The sequence below is a fragment of the Aegilops tauschii genome, chromosome 3, assembly GCF_002575655.3.
Source record: "Aegilops tauschii subsp. strangulata cultivar AL8/78 chromosome 3, Aet v6.0, whole genome shotgun sequence".
In the NCBI taxonomy this organism is placed as follows: domain Eukaryota; kingdom Viridiplantae; phylum Streptophyta; class Magnoliopsida; order Poales; family Poaceae; genus Aegilops; species Aegilops tauschii.
Window position 1 is genome coordinate 445,816,679 of NC_053037.3, and position 11,486 is coordinate 445,828,164.

An 11,486-nucleotide genomic window follows, 5' to 3' on the forward strand; every position below is an offset into this window, starting at 1 on the left:
AAACCATCTGGGATACACGGTGTTTTAAACCGGTGAGCTCAGTGGTCACCTCTTGAAGAGCCGCCTCCGCTTTTTCAGCTCGCTGCGTCAAGGCAGTCTTTTCTTCAGCCCAAGCATTTTTCTCCGCCTCAAAACTGGTCTTCAACTTTTCTGTTTCAGCCACGCTAAATTGGAATTTTGACTTAGATTTCCGGGTCTCAGATTCTTGATTTTCCAGCCGGGTCTTTGCATCAGCCAATTGTGATTGAAGTTCAGCAGTGGCATCCTGTACAGGCACAGAGTTGCAAATACATTCATATCCGGATTACAGGAATATAAGTCCCAAGCCTTTTTGCAAGCAACAACACTTGGCACTTGGGGGCTAATGCTTGCCGAAATATTCTTCATACAGCGGCTCATGTCAGTAAGTCCCAAGCACTTTGCAAGCAAGAGTACTTGGCACTTGGGGGCTAATGCATATCGCTTGTGTCTCCTTACTACTTATGGTGTGCCGTAAAAAAATCATAGCCGGTTTATGGGGGATACACAGGTAAGCTCTCTTTATAAACAATGGTGAACGGGACCGGTTCATTCATGCTGACTAAACCGGCCCTTGGGGACTACGGATGCAATGTTCATTGTTCAAAATTCGGTTTAACTTCAATAGTGAAAGCCGGCCTTGGAAGGATTCCACTACAGATGCTCATGGTTATTCTAAGTCTACAGCATATTCAAGTTCATCATACCCAGTAGACTTGGGGGCTAGTAGGATGTACATAATTTATTTAAGCCGGAATTCATACCTCATACTTCTGGTGCATCTGTCTCACCATGTCAATTTCAAGATCGCGGCTGGTGTGAATTTGGTTGAGATAACTAGAGAATACTTCACTGGCGCTTAGTTGAGAATAATCAGCAATGTCAAATCTCACTTTCCTTTTTTCAATAAACTCCTGTTTGGCGGAGTGCTTAGCCAAGACAGTTGGATTTCTCGGTTCCTTAAAGCTGCTGCCAGTGATCATAACATCTTCACTATGCTCTTCTGATGGTTTAAGTGGGCTTGATGATTTGGTGTTCAAAGGATTGATATTTGTGTGGTCATCGGAGAGATCAGGAATTTCCGGCGGGACATCATGGGCAGGTTCTTCTGGTTGTTGTTCAGCAGCGTCTGATGCTGGGACTTGCTGCTCCGATTCAACGACTTTAGGATCCTCGGCCGGCTTGGTCACCTTTGCCTTCTTATGAGGCTTTGCTTGGCCACTTCACTGGTTATGACAAGTGAGTACAATTATAAAAGCATAAGGAGGTACAGAATAAAAAGTAATTGTTGTTACCCAGGGGCAGTTTTGAAAGCAGGCAGCTGGGTCTATGATGAATCGCCGGAGGAAGAGCGAGAAACCTCTTGATAGTTTGAATCGGAAGAATTAAGTGGCTGACAAATGAGACCCGCCAGCGGGTAAAAAGAGTTTAAGTGCGGAAGGACCTCGTTTTGATGTTTCCGTCGAGCCGGTGTATTTGGTAAGTCGGAGGATAATTCTTCACCTCCGTTGTTCCGAGTTTGACGCTGGTTCTCGTGTTGCTGTTGCTTCAAAAGTAAGTGAGGATCCAAATGAGCTAAGGGGTGTAAAAAGCTTACTTTCCGGGTTACCCGTCGAAATTTTTGTCTTGGCAAAGGCTCTGAGTCGGAGGAAACAATCATTACCTCTTCTTCCGATGCTTGGCTGGCCCCCGTGTCATCCTGATAATAATCAGTGTCAATAAGATGATTGAAAAAGGAGCCAAGGGAGTCAAGGGCTACCTCCAACTCAGAACTGTCGTCCAGTTCAAACATATTGGAAGCACTTGGTTTCTTTTTTTTTCTTGACGGCTTTCTTGGCGGCCCTGGCCTTCTTGGCAGCTTCATGATCATATTTCTTTTTCCAAAAATCAAATTCAGCCTTTGGAGTCATCAAAGTTGAGTTAATATAATATTTGAAGGATGAGGTAAAAGTAAGTAATTTAGAGACTCACATCCAGTGGCGGGTTAAGTTTGCAGAAAGGGTTCAGACCCACTTTACTGCAGTCTTCCAGATCTTCATTCAGAAGAGTCTTTGTCATTTCAGTGATTGCCTCCTCAGTCAAACGCAAGGAGCTATGGCGCAGTGGATCCTTTGTACCCCCCGTGTAAGTACACATTAAGCCGGGTCGGTGACTCAAGGGTATGATCCGCCAAGAAACCTAGCACCGGACCAAGTTAATGCCAGTTAAACCATTGCCTAGCAGAGCCTTAACCTTCGCAATGGTGGGGGCAAGTTTTTTATGTTCAGCAGCGGTAAGCTTTTCAGGAAGATGATGCTTTGGGTCAAGACGCTGGGCACGATAACCCAGCAGTGGATTCTCGTCAGCCGGAGAGGTATCTTTGCAATAAAACCATGTTTGGTTCCAATCTTTGGGGTGACTCGGCAAGTACGCATAGGTGAAGATAGCATCTCTTCTTCGTTGAATTGAGATTCCGCCAAGTTCCAAGCTGGGTCCGTTCGTATACTCATTTTGGCAGTTTAAATAAAAATATTCCCTAAAAAGTTCAACACTGGGCTCCTCTTGAAGGTATACTTCGCAGAAGACTTGAAAATTGCAGATGTTTGACATGGAATTGGGTCCGATGTCTTGAGGATGGAGTTGAAAGAAGTACAGAACATCTCGGAAGAATTTAGAACCGGGCGGTGAGAAGCCCTGATTCATGTGATCAGTAAAAACAATGACCTCATCATCCTTTGGCTGAGGTTTTACTTCACCCGGATCAGGGGCGCGATAATGCATGACGTTTTTTGCTGGCAAGTACCCGATTTTGACAAAGTCTTTGAGCGTATTCTAAGTGACAATGGAGGGAACCCAGTTACATGAAGTGACTATCTTCAGTGGCATTGTGGAGAACGAAGCCTAAAAGAAAGAAAAAATTTGCCGGTTTAAGTTGATTCATTAAGCCAGAAGTAAAACGCTACAGTATATATTCAGAGTGGCGGCTTAAATGGGGCCTAATGATATATGGATAATTTTAAACCGGTGATGTAAGCCGCCATGACAGCAATGGAATTCAAGATCTGACAAAAGCAAATTCTGCTAAGTGTTACGGCAAACAGGTTTCACAGATTGAAGCTATAAGATTGGATCTGCAGCAGTTCAGAGAAATGAAATAAAATCTAAACCTAAGGTGGCGGCAGCAGAAAAGTGGGGATGCCCAGATGAGATCTGTTGCGATCAGGATATATTCTAATATTAAAAAACAAGTGCTAAAACTACTACCGCACAAGATTTGTGTCGTTTTCAGATCAAAACTATGCAATCTAGGAAAGAGAAGGAGGAACGGTGATGAACGCCGACGAACAGGGAAATCCTAAGGCAGATCTATTAAGAGGAAAAGTGAATGCTTACCGACGTTGATGAACAGCGGAGGGACGCCGCGATGTTCTGGTTCGTTCAGGGTGATGCAGCGGCCGGAGTTGAGGCAGTGGACGGGGATCGACGGCGGCGGAGCTCGGGCGTGCTGGAGCGTTGTGAGGAAGAAGATGAAGACAAGAAGGCAAAGGGGGAGAGTGAAAAGAGGACCCGTGTCCCTATTTATAAGGCTGGAAGGATAAGTGGCATGCGCGGTAATTGAGGAGACAAGAAAATGGATATGTGACGGCATGAGCGCCTCGATTTTCGGAAGTTCATTAAAAGAGAAGATTTATTAAGATTTGGGCCGTATATAATATTAATAACAGGTGACGTCATGGCGGATTACCGCAATCTCGGGAGATGACATCATGGCGGGTTACAATATCTCACAAGAAGATGAAGAAGGATTTTTTCTAAGTGTTGAAGATTGACATGAACAATTTCAAATCAACCTGGGGCCTAATGTTGGGGATATGACTATTGGATATGACCCGCCCAGGAGGGGCCGGGTTATCCCAATGACGGCTCATCTAAACAAAGCCCATGAATATGTTGAAGATGGCGGTTCATGAAGTAGACTTACTAAAGGGCCCAAAACCCAAAGGCGGTTTAAGGCCCGTAAGTATAAACCGCCATGTATGTATGACTTGTATTGTAAGGCATGTAAGATAAGTCCCCGGGTCGGACACGTTTGTATGAGCCGGGCGGGACTCTGTAAGCCGCGGGGCGTCAACCCGTGTATATAAGGGGACGACCCGGCAGCGGCTTAGGGCAAGAAACAACAGATCAAAAGCCAGGCTAAGCGTATTCGCTCCCTGGTAATCGAAACCCTAGCAATACCACCTCAAACTGGATTAGGCTTTTACCTTCACCGTAAGGGGACAAACCAGTATAAAATCCTCGTGTCCTTTGTCCCGTTTTAACCCCTTTAATCTAACTACGTCGCAATGGCTCCACAGCTAAGTCCATCCACTAGGACATCTGCCGTGACAATTCCACGACACCATTCCTTATAACCTGGTCTTTAGCGTTAAAACTCGTGATGTTATTCCATTGCCTACACCTGCTTTGTTTGATCCATTTGCTAGGGGAGGATATAGGATTATGCCTGCGGACATCATCGCCTACCGGAATGCTCAGGCTGCTACAGAGGCTGAGGAGGAGCCTCAGCAGTGGGATGAGTGGATGCCTGCTCCTCGGGATCCCTACTACCATCTAGGCTACTGATCGACTACCAACTTAGGCCAAAAGCCTAAGCTTGGGGGAGTACGTGTTCTCACCGACATTATATTTATGTTCACACTTATCATTCCATTTGTCGGTATTCACACTTTTTCATTGTATCATCCATGCTTAGATTTATTTTCTTGCTTTCTTCTTGTGTGCTTGAAAAACTTTAGAAAAACCAAAAAAACTAGTGGTAGTAATTTACTTTCTATGCATACTTAATAGTAGTACTAAAAAGAAAAATCCAAAAAGATTTCCTTGTTCTTCTTTTGCTTGTTGGGAGCTTTCCCGTGTAAATAGTTTTTATCGTTTTTGCTTTTCTCTTTTCTTCTACCTGTTCAAGAAAACCAAAAACTCCAAAAATATTTCAGTGTGTTTCTCTGAATTTATTTTATTTTTATTCAATTCTTACCGAGGAGAAGACCGCGATGAAAATGTTGAGTGGCTCTCGTATGAATAACTGCTGAACTAATAAAGAGCACATTATTACCTTGTCTTCTCCTGTTGAATAAAATGTTTGCAGACTCCAGCTTAGTCCATGGCACTCTTGCATTATTATTATTTTCACACCATTCGGTCGTGCAAGTGAAAGGCAATAATGATGATATTTGATGAACTGGCCGTGGCAAAGAGAAACTGGTATGAACTCGACTTGTTCTGTTTGTGTAAATATGTTTAACCTAGTATCCATGCTTCAGCCTGTTATGATTAAACATGTTTGCAATGACAATTAGAGATTATAGTTTCTCATGCCATGCATAAGTAGCTAGGAGTGGATAATGATTTATTTTGGATATCAACTTAGCGTTAAAATGATTGTGATGTAGTATGATGATATGGTATCCTCCTCTGAATGTTCGAGTGGCTTGACTTGGCACATGTTCATGCATGTAGTTGAATCAAAACCAACATAGCCTCTATGATGTTTATGTTCATGGTGTTCATATCCTACTCATGCTAGTGTCCAATGTTACTTATGCATAATGCATGGTTATGATCGTTGTTGCTCTCTAGCTGGCCGCTTCTCAATCTAATTGCTAGCCTTCGCATGTACTAAGTGGGAGCTCTGCTTGTACATCAAAAACCTTGAACCCAAGGTTATTCCAGATGAGTCTACCATACCTACCTATATACGGTATTACCCTGCCGTCCTAAGTAAATTTGCATGTGCCACCTCTAAAAACTTCTAAAAATTATCCTTTTGTGTTCCTGGATCGTTCGTGGAATGACAGGAGGTGGTCGGTATCTTCCATGCTAAGCGGGTTATTCTCAGGTCAAGTGTTTATTCACTCGCCATCGCACGAAAAAGGGCGGTAATAGGGATGCCCAGTCCCAAACTGCAAAAATGAAAAAGAGTTCATCTCTTAAATAATCAAACAAAAACTCCCAATGGAGTCAAAACCTTTACTTTTATCGCTTGGGAACTGCCACTAGCGTGCTTAGCATGGAAGATGTTGATAACTGATGGTCATGAAGTGAATAAGAAGGGCGCATGTCTCAAAATATTATTTATCTCTGTTTTAAAAAAATTGAGCTCTGGCACCTCTGCAAATCACTGCTTCCCTCTGCGAAGGGACTATCTATTTACTTTTATGTTGTGTCATCACCTTCTCAAACAAGCGCTAGAAACTGAGAGAGCACGGTTGTCATGATTTATGCATTGTGTATAGCTAATGTTGGGTGCATCATGACTGGATCTTTTCTACCATGAATTACAATGTCTAGTCGCTGCTTGAACTTTGGAGGTGCTCTGCATTTATGTTTTGTGGTCTCAGAAAGGGCTAGCAAGATACCACTATTATCATATTATATCATGGTTGTTTTGACAACGTGTTGCTATTTGAGATATCTTATTATTGCTCGCTAGCTGATTATGTCATTGATATGAATTAATATAATCTTTAAGTGTTATTGTTGACATGGTTAGTTATAATGCTGGCTGAAAACCTAGGTGCTGTTTAAGCCTATTTATGCAAACAAGAGCAAAAGAGTTTGTAAAAGTTTTTCTTTCTCACTTTCAGTTTATCAACTGAATTGTTTGAGGACAAGCAAAGGCTTAAGCTTGGGGGAGTTGATACGTCTCCAACGTATCTACTTTTTATCACACTTTTCCTCTTGTTTTGGACTCTAATTTGCATGATTTGAATGAAACTAACCCCGGACTGACGCTGTTTTCAGCAGAACTACCGTGGTGTTGTTTTTGTGTAGAAATAAGAGTTCTCGGAATGAAACGAAACTTTGTGAGGATTTTTTATGGAATAAATGAGAATTACTGGAGCCAAGACCCACCAAAGAGGGGCCCCTGGGTGGACACAACCCACCAGGGCGCGCACCCCTCTCCTGGCGCGCCCAGGTGGGTTGTACCCTCCTGGTGGCCCCGCAGACCTCAACCCTAACACTATAAATTCCCATTACAAGAGAAAAAAATCGAGGAGAAAGAATTATCGCGTTCCACGAGAAGGAGCCGCTGCCAAGCCCTGTTCTTCCTTGGGAGGGCAGATCTGGAGTCCGTTTGGGGCTCCGGAGAGGGGGGTCTTCATTCTTCGTCATCACCAACCCATCTCCAACGCCAATTCCATGATGCTCTCCACCGGGAGTAAGCAATTCCTTCGTAGGCTCGCTGGTCAGTGAGGAGTTGGATGAGATTCATCATGTAATCGACTTAGTTTTGTTAGGGCTTGATCTCTAGTATCCACTATGTTCTTAGATTGATGTTGCTATGACTTTGCTATGCTTAATGCTTGTCACTTTGGGCCCGGGTGCCATGATTTCAGATCTGAACCGTTTATGAATTCATCATTATATCCATGTGTTAGATCTGATCTTGCAAGTTATAGTCACCTACTACGTGTTATGATCCGGCAACCCCGGAGTGACAACAACCAGGCCCACTCCCGGTGATGACCGTAGTTTGAGGAGTTCATGTATTCACTGTGTTAATGCTTTGTTCCGGTTCTCTATTAAAAGGAGGCCTTAATATCCCTTAGTTTCCAATATGGACCCCGCTACCACAGGAGGATAGGACAAAAGATGTCATGCAAGTTCTTTTAATAAAGCACGTATGAGTATTTACGGAATACATGCCTACATTATACCGATGAACTAGAGCTAGTGCCATATCGCCCTAGGTTATAACTGTCACATGATGAATATCATCCAACAAGTCACCGATCCGATGCCTACGAATTTATCTTATATTGTTTCTGCTAAGTTACTACTGCTATCATCACTGTTACACTTGTTACAAAATTACTGCTATCACTGTTACTATTACTGTTGCTGCTGTCACTACTATCAAAACTATCAAACTACTTTGCTACTGATCACTTGCTGCATATAATTAATCTCCAGGTGTGGTTGAATTGACAACTCAGCTACTAATACCTTCAAATATTCTTTGGCTCCCCTTGTGTCGAATCAATAAATTTGGGTTGAATACTCTACCCTCGAAAACTGTTGCGATCCCCTATACTTGTGGGTTATCAGGGCCATAGGTTTCACTAGAGGCTTCTCTCAAGATAGAAAATATTACGATGGGTGAACAAATTCCTGCCGAGAAATTGATAGAAAAGCGCAAAGTTATGACGATATCTAAGGCAATGATCATGAATATAGGCATCACGTCCGTATCAAGTATACCGACTCCTACTTGCATCTACTACTATTATGTAACACCCACGATGCGGATATATCTCCCACGTGTCGAGGCACGACTTAGAGGCATAACCGCATTGTGGTTTTGTCGCAAGAAGGGTCATCTTCACACAATCCCATGTAATGAATAAGGATGGGATAAAGAGTTGGCTTACAATCGCCACTTCACACAATACATAAATGAATTCATACATCATACAAGATACACACATAGGTCCGACTACGGAACCAAAATAAAAGAAGACAACCCAACTGCTAGATCCCCGATCGTCCCAACTGGGCTCCACTACTGATCAACATGAAAAGAAACAACACAACGAACAAGATCTTCATCGAGCTCCCACTTGAGCTCAGTTGCATCACCTGCACTGGTATCGTCGACACCTGCAACTATTTTGGTAGAATCTGTGAGTCACGAGGACTCAGCAATCTCACACCCGCGAGATCAAGACTATTTAAGCTTATGGGTAGGAGAAGGTAGTGAGGTGGAGAGGTTGCGGCAGCGACTAAGCATATATGGTGGCTAACATACGCAAATAAGAGCGAGAAGAGAAGCAACGGGACGGTCGTCAACTAGTAATGATCAAGAAGTGATCTTGAACTCCTACTTACGTTCAAGCATAACACAAGAACCGTGTTCACTTCCCGGACTCCGCCGAAAAGAGACCATCACGGCTACACACGCGGTTGATGTATTTTAATTAAGTCAAGTGTCAAGTTCTCTACAACTGGATATTAACAAATTCCCATCTGCCACATAACCGCGGGCACGGCTTTCGAAAGATAATACCCTGGAGGGGTCTCCCAACTTAGCCCATTATAAGCTCTCACGGTCAACGAAGGATAAACCTTCTCCCAGGAAGACCCGATCAGTCTCGGAATCCCGGTTACAAGACATTTCGACAATGGTAAAACAAAACCAGCAAAGCCGCCCGATGTGCCGACAAATGCCGATAGGAGCTGCACATATCTCGTTCTCAGGGCAACACCGGATGAGACTAGCTACGAGTAAAACCAGACCTCAAGTTTCCCCAAGGTGGCCCCGCAGGCAGCTCGGTTCGGACCAACACTCGAAGGAGCACTGGCCCGGGGGGGCTAAAATAAAGATGACCCTTGAGTCTGCAGAACCCAAGGGAAAAGGGGATAGGTGGTAGCAAATGGTAAAACCAAGGTTGGGCCTTGCTGGAGGAGTTTTATTCAAAGCGAACTGTCAAGGGGGTCCCATAAATCACCCAACCGCGTAAGGAACGCAAAATCAAGGAACATAACACCGGTATGACGAAACTAGGGCGGCAAGAGTGGAACAAAACACCAGGCATAAGGCCGAGCCTTCCACCCTTTACCAAGTATATAGATGCATTAATTAAATAAGAGATATTGTGATATCCCAACAAAAACATAATCCAACATGGAGCAATCTTCATCTTCACCTGCTACTAGCAACGCTATAAGAGGGGCTGAGCCAAAGCGGTAACATAGCCAAACAATGGTTTGCTAGGAAGGGTGAAAAAAGTTAGAGGTTCATGGCAATTTGGGAGGCTTGATAAGCAAGTGGTAGGTAGCGCGACATAGCAATAGAGCGAACAACTAGCAAGCAAAGATAGAAGTGATTTCGAGGGTATGATCATCTTGCCTGAGATCCCGCTAGGAAGAAGAACGAGTCCACGAAGAAGACAAACGGACGTAGTCGAACGAATCCTCACAACTCCGGAACGAAACCGAAGGTAACGAGAGAAGCAACCCGGAAAGAAACAAACAACATAGTAAACAACCACCACATACACATGGCATGATGCAAAAACAAATATGATGCATGTCCGGTTTAATGAGGCATGGCATGGCAAAGTGCAACAAACAACACTACAAATTAAGTGGAGCTCAATATGCAACGAGTTGCTTATTGACAAAACACCACATCAATTATTTAGTTCTCTCTCGGTTATGTACCCAACAATATTAAATGTTGATTAACGTGGCAAGAGGTGATACATAAGTAAACTACACATTTTAGGCAATTTAAATGAGGCCGGAACAACAAACAACAATTCCGGAAAATCCTCATATGCATATTTTGAATTTGGTACTGTTCTGCCATAAACACAATTTTAATGTTGTTAAACAGCAAAATAAAATGAACCATGTTAAACTAGGCATTTTTCTACCCCATTTACATATAAAGTTTATTAAAATCCGAGTTACGGTTATTTAGTTATGAAATAAATCATTTTAGCATGTGATTTGAGCAAATTAAACAAACAGCATTTTAAACATTTTAACATGAGATGAAAGTGGCAAATTATTAATCTACACAAAATTCTAAGCATTTTACATATATAAATTATTTTAATCCGATGCACGGTTGTGGAGTTATTAAATGCATGAAGTTTTGGGGTTTTTCTGTAAAACAACAACTTCTCAGTTAATTAGCAAATTCGTCCAGAACTGAAGAAAAAACGTCCACGGGCTGAAACTGGCTGGCCCATTAGTGCAAGGCGGGGCTAGAGGATCTGCTCACCCATGGGCTAAGGCCCGGATCTGGAGTTGGGCTGGATGAAGGCAGCAGCGCTGGGCTAGGCTTTGGAGAGGCTCGCGGCCCACGCTCGGAGTGGATCTGGCGGTCGACTAGACCGGGTTAACGAACACGAGCGGGAGCAGGGTGTCCTCGCTGGTCCGTCTGACGCGGCTCGATGCAGGGGCAGCGGCGTGTGAACGGGCGAAGCAGGGGGTCGCGGGCACGGGGGCGGCTACCGACGAGCAGGCGACGGCGGATCCGGCCATGGGGCGCCGGACTTGGCCGGAGAAGGGCGGAGGCGCACCGGGTTGGGGCGGCAGTGGCTCTGCCCGTTGTAGGGGAAGCAGATGGTAGCGGCAGGGAGTTGGCGGCGGCGAACGAGCGCGAGGCAGAGGAGGCAGGCATGGCGCCGCGCTCTGTTGAAGCAGGGGAACGAGCGGGCGACGCGGTTGGCCTGCAGGTGGCCGAAGTCTGACCGGGGTGGCCGGGTTCGTCGAGGTCGCCGGCAGTGGCGCTAGGAGGTGGTGGCACCCTCGGGCTCCAAGGCAACGGGGAGGAGGCCGTGGGTGAGGGAGGCGCTCGGCAGGAGGCGAGGCAGGCAGCGGCAACGGGGACGAGGTGAGTAGGCGCTCAGTCACCTGCCCGCTAGATCGAGGGCTCGAGGAGCTCCTCTCCTATGGTGCTGGACACGCACAGG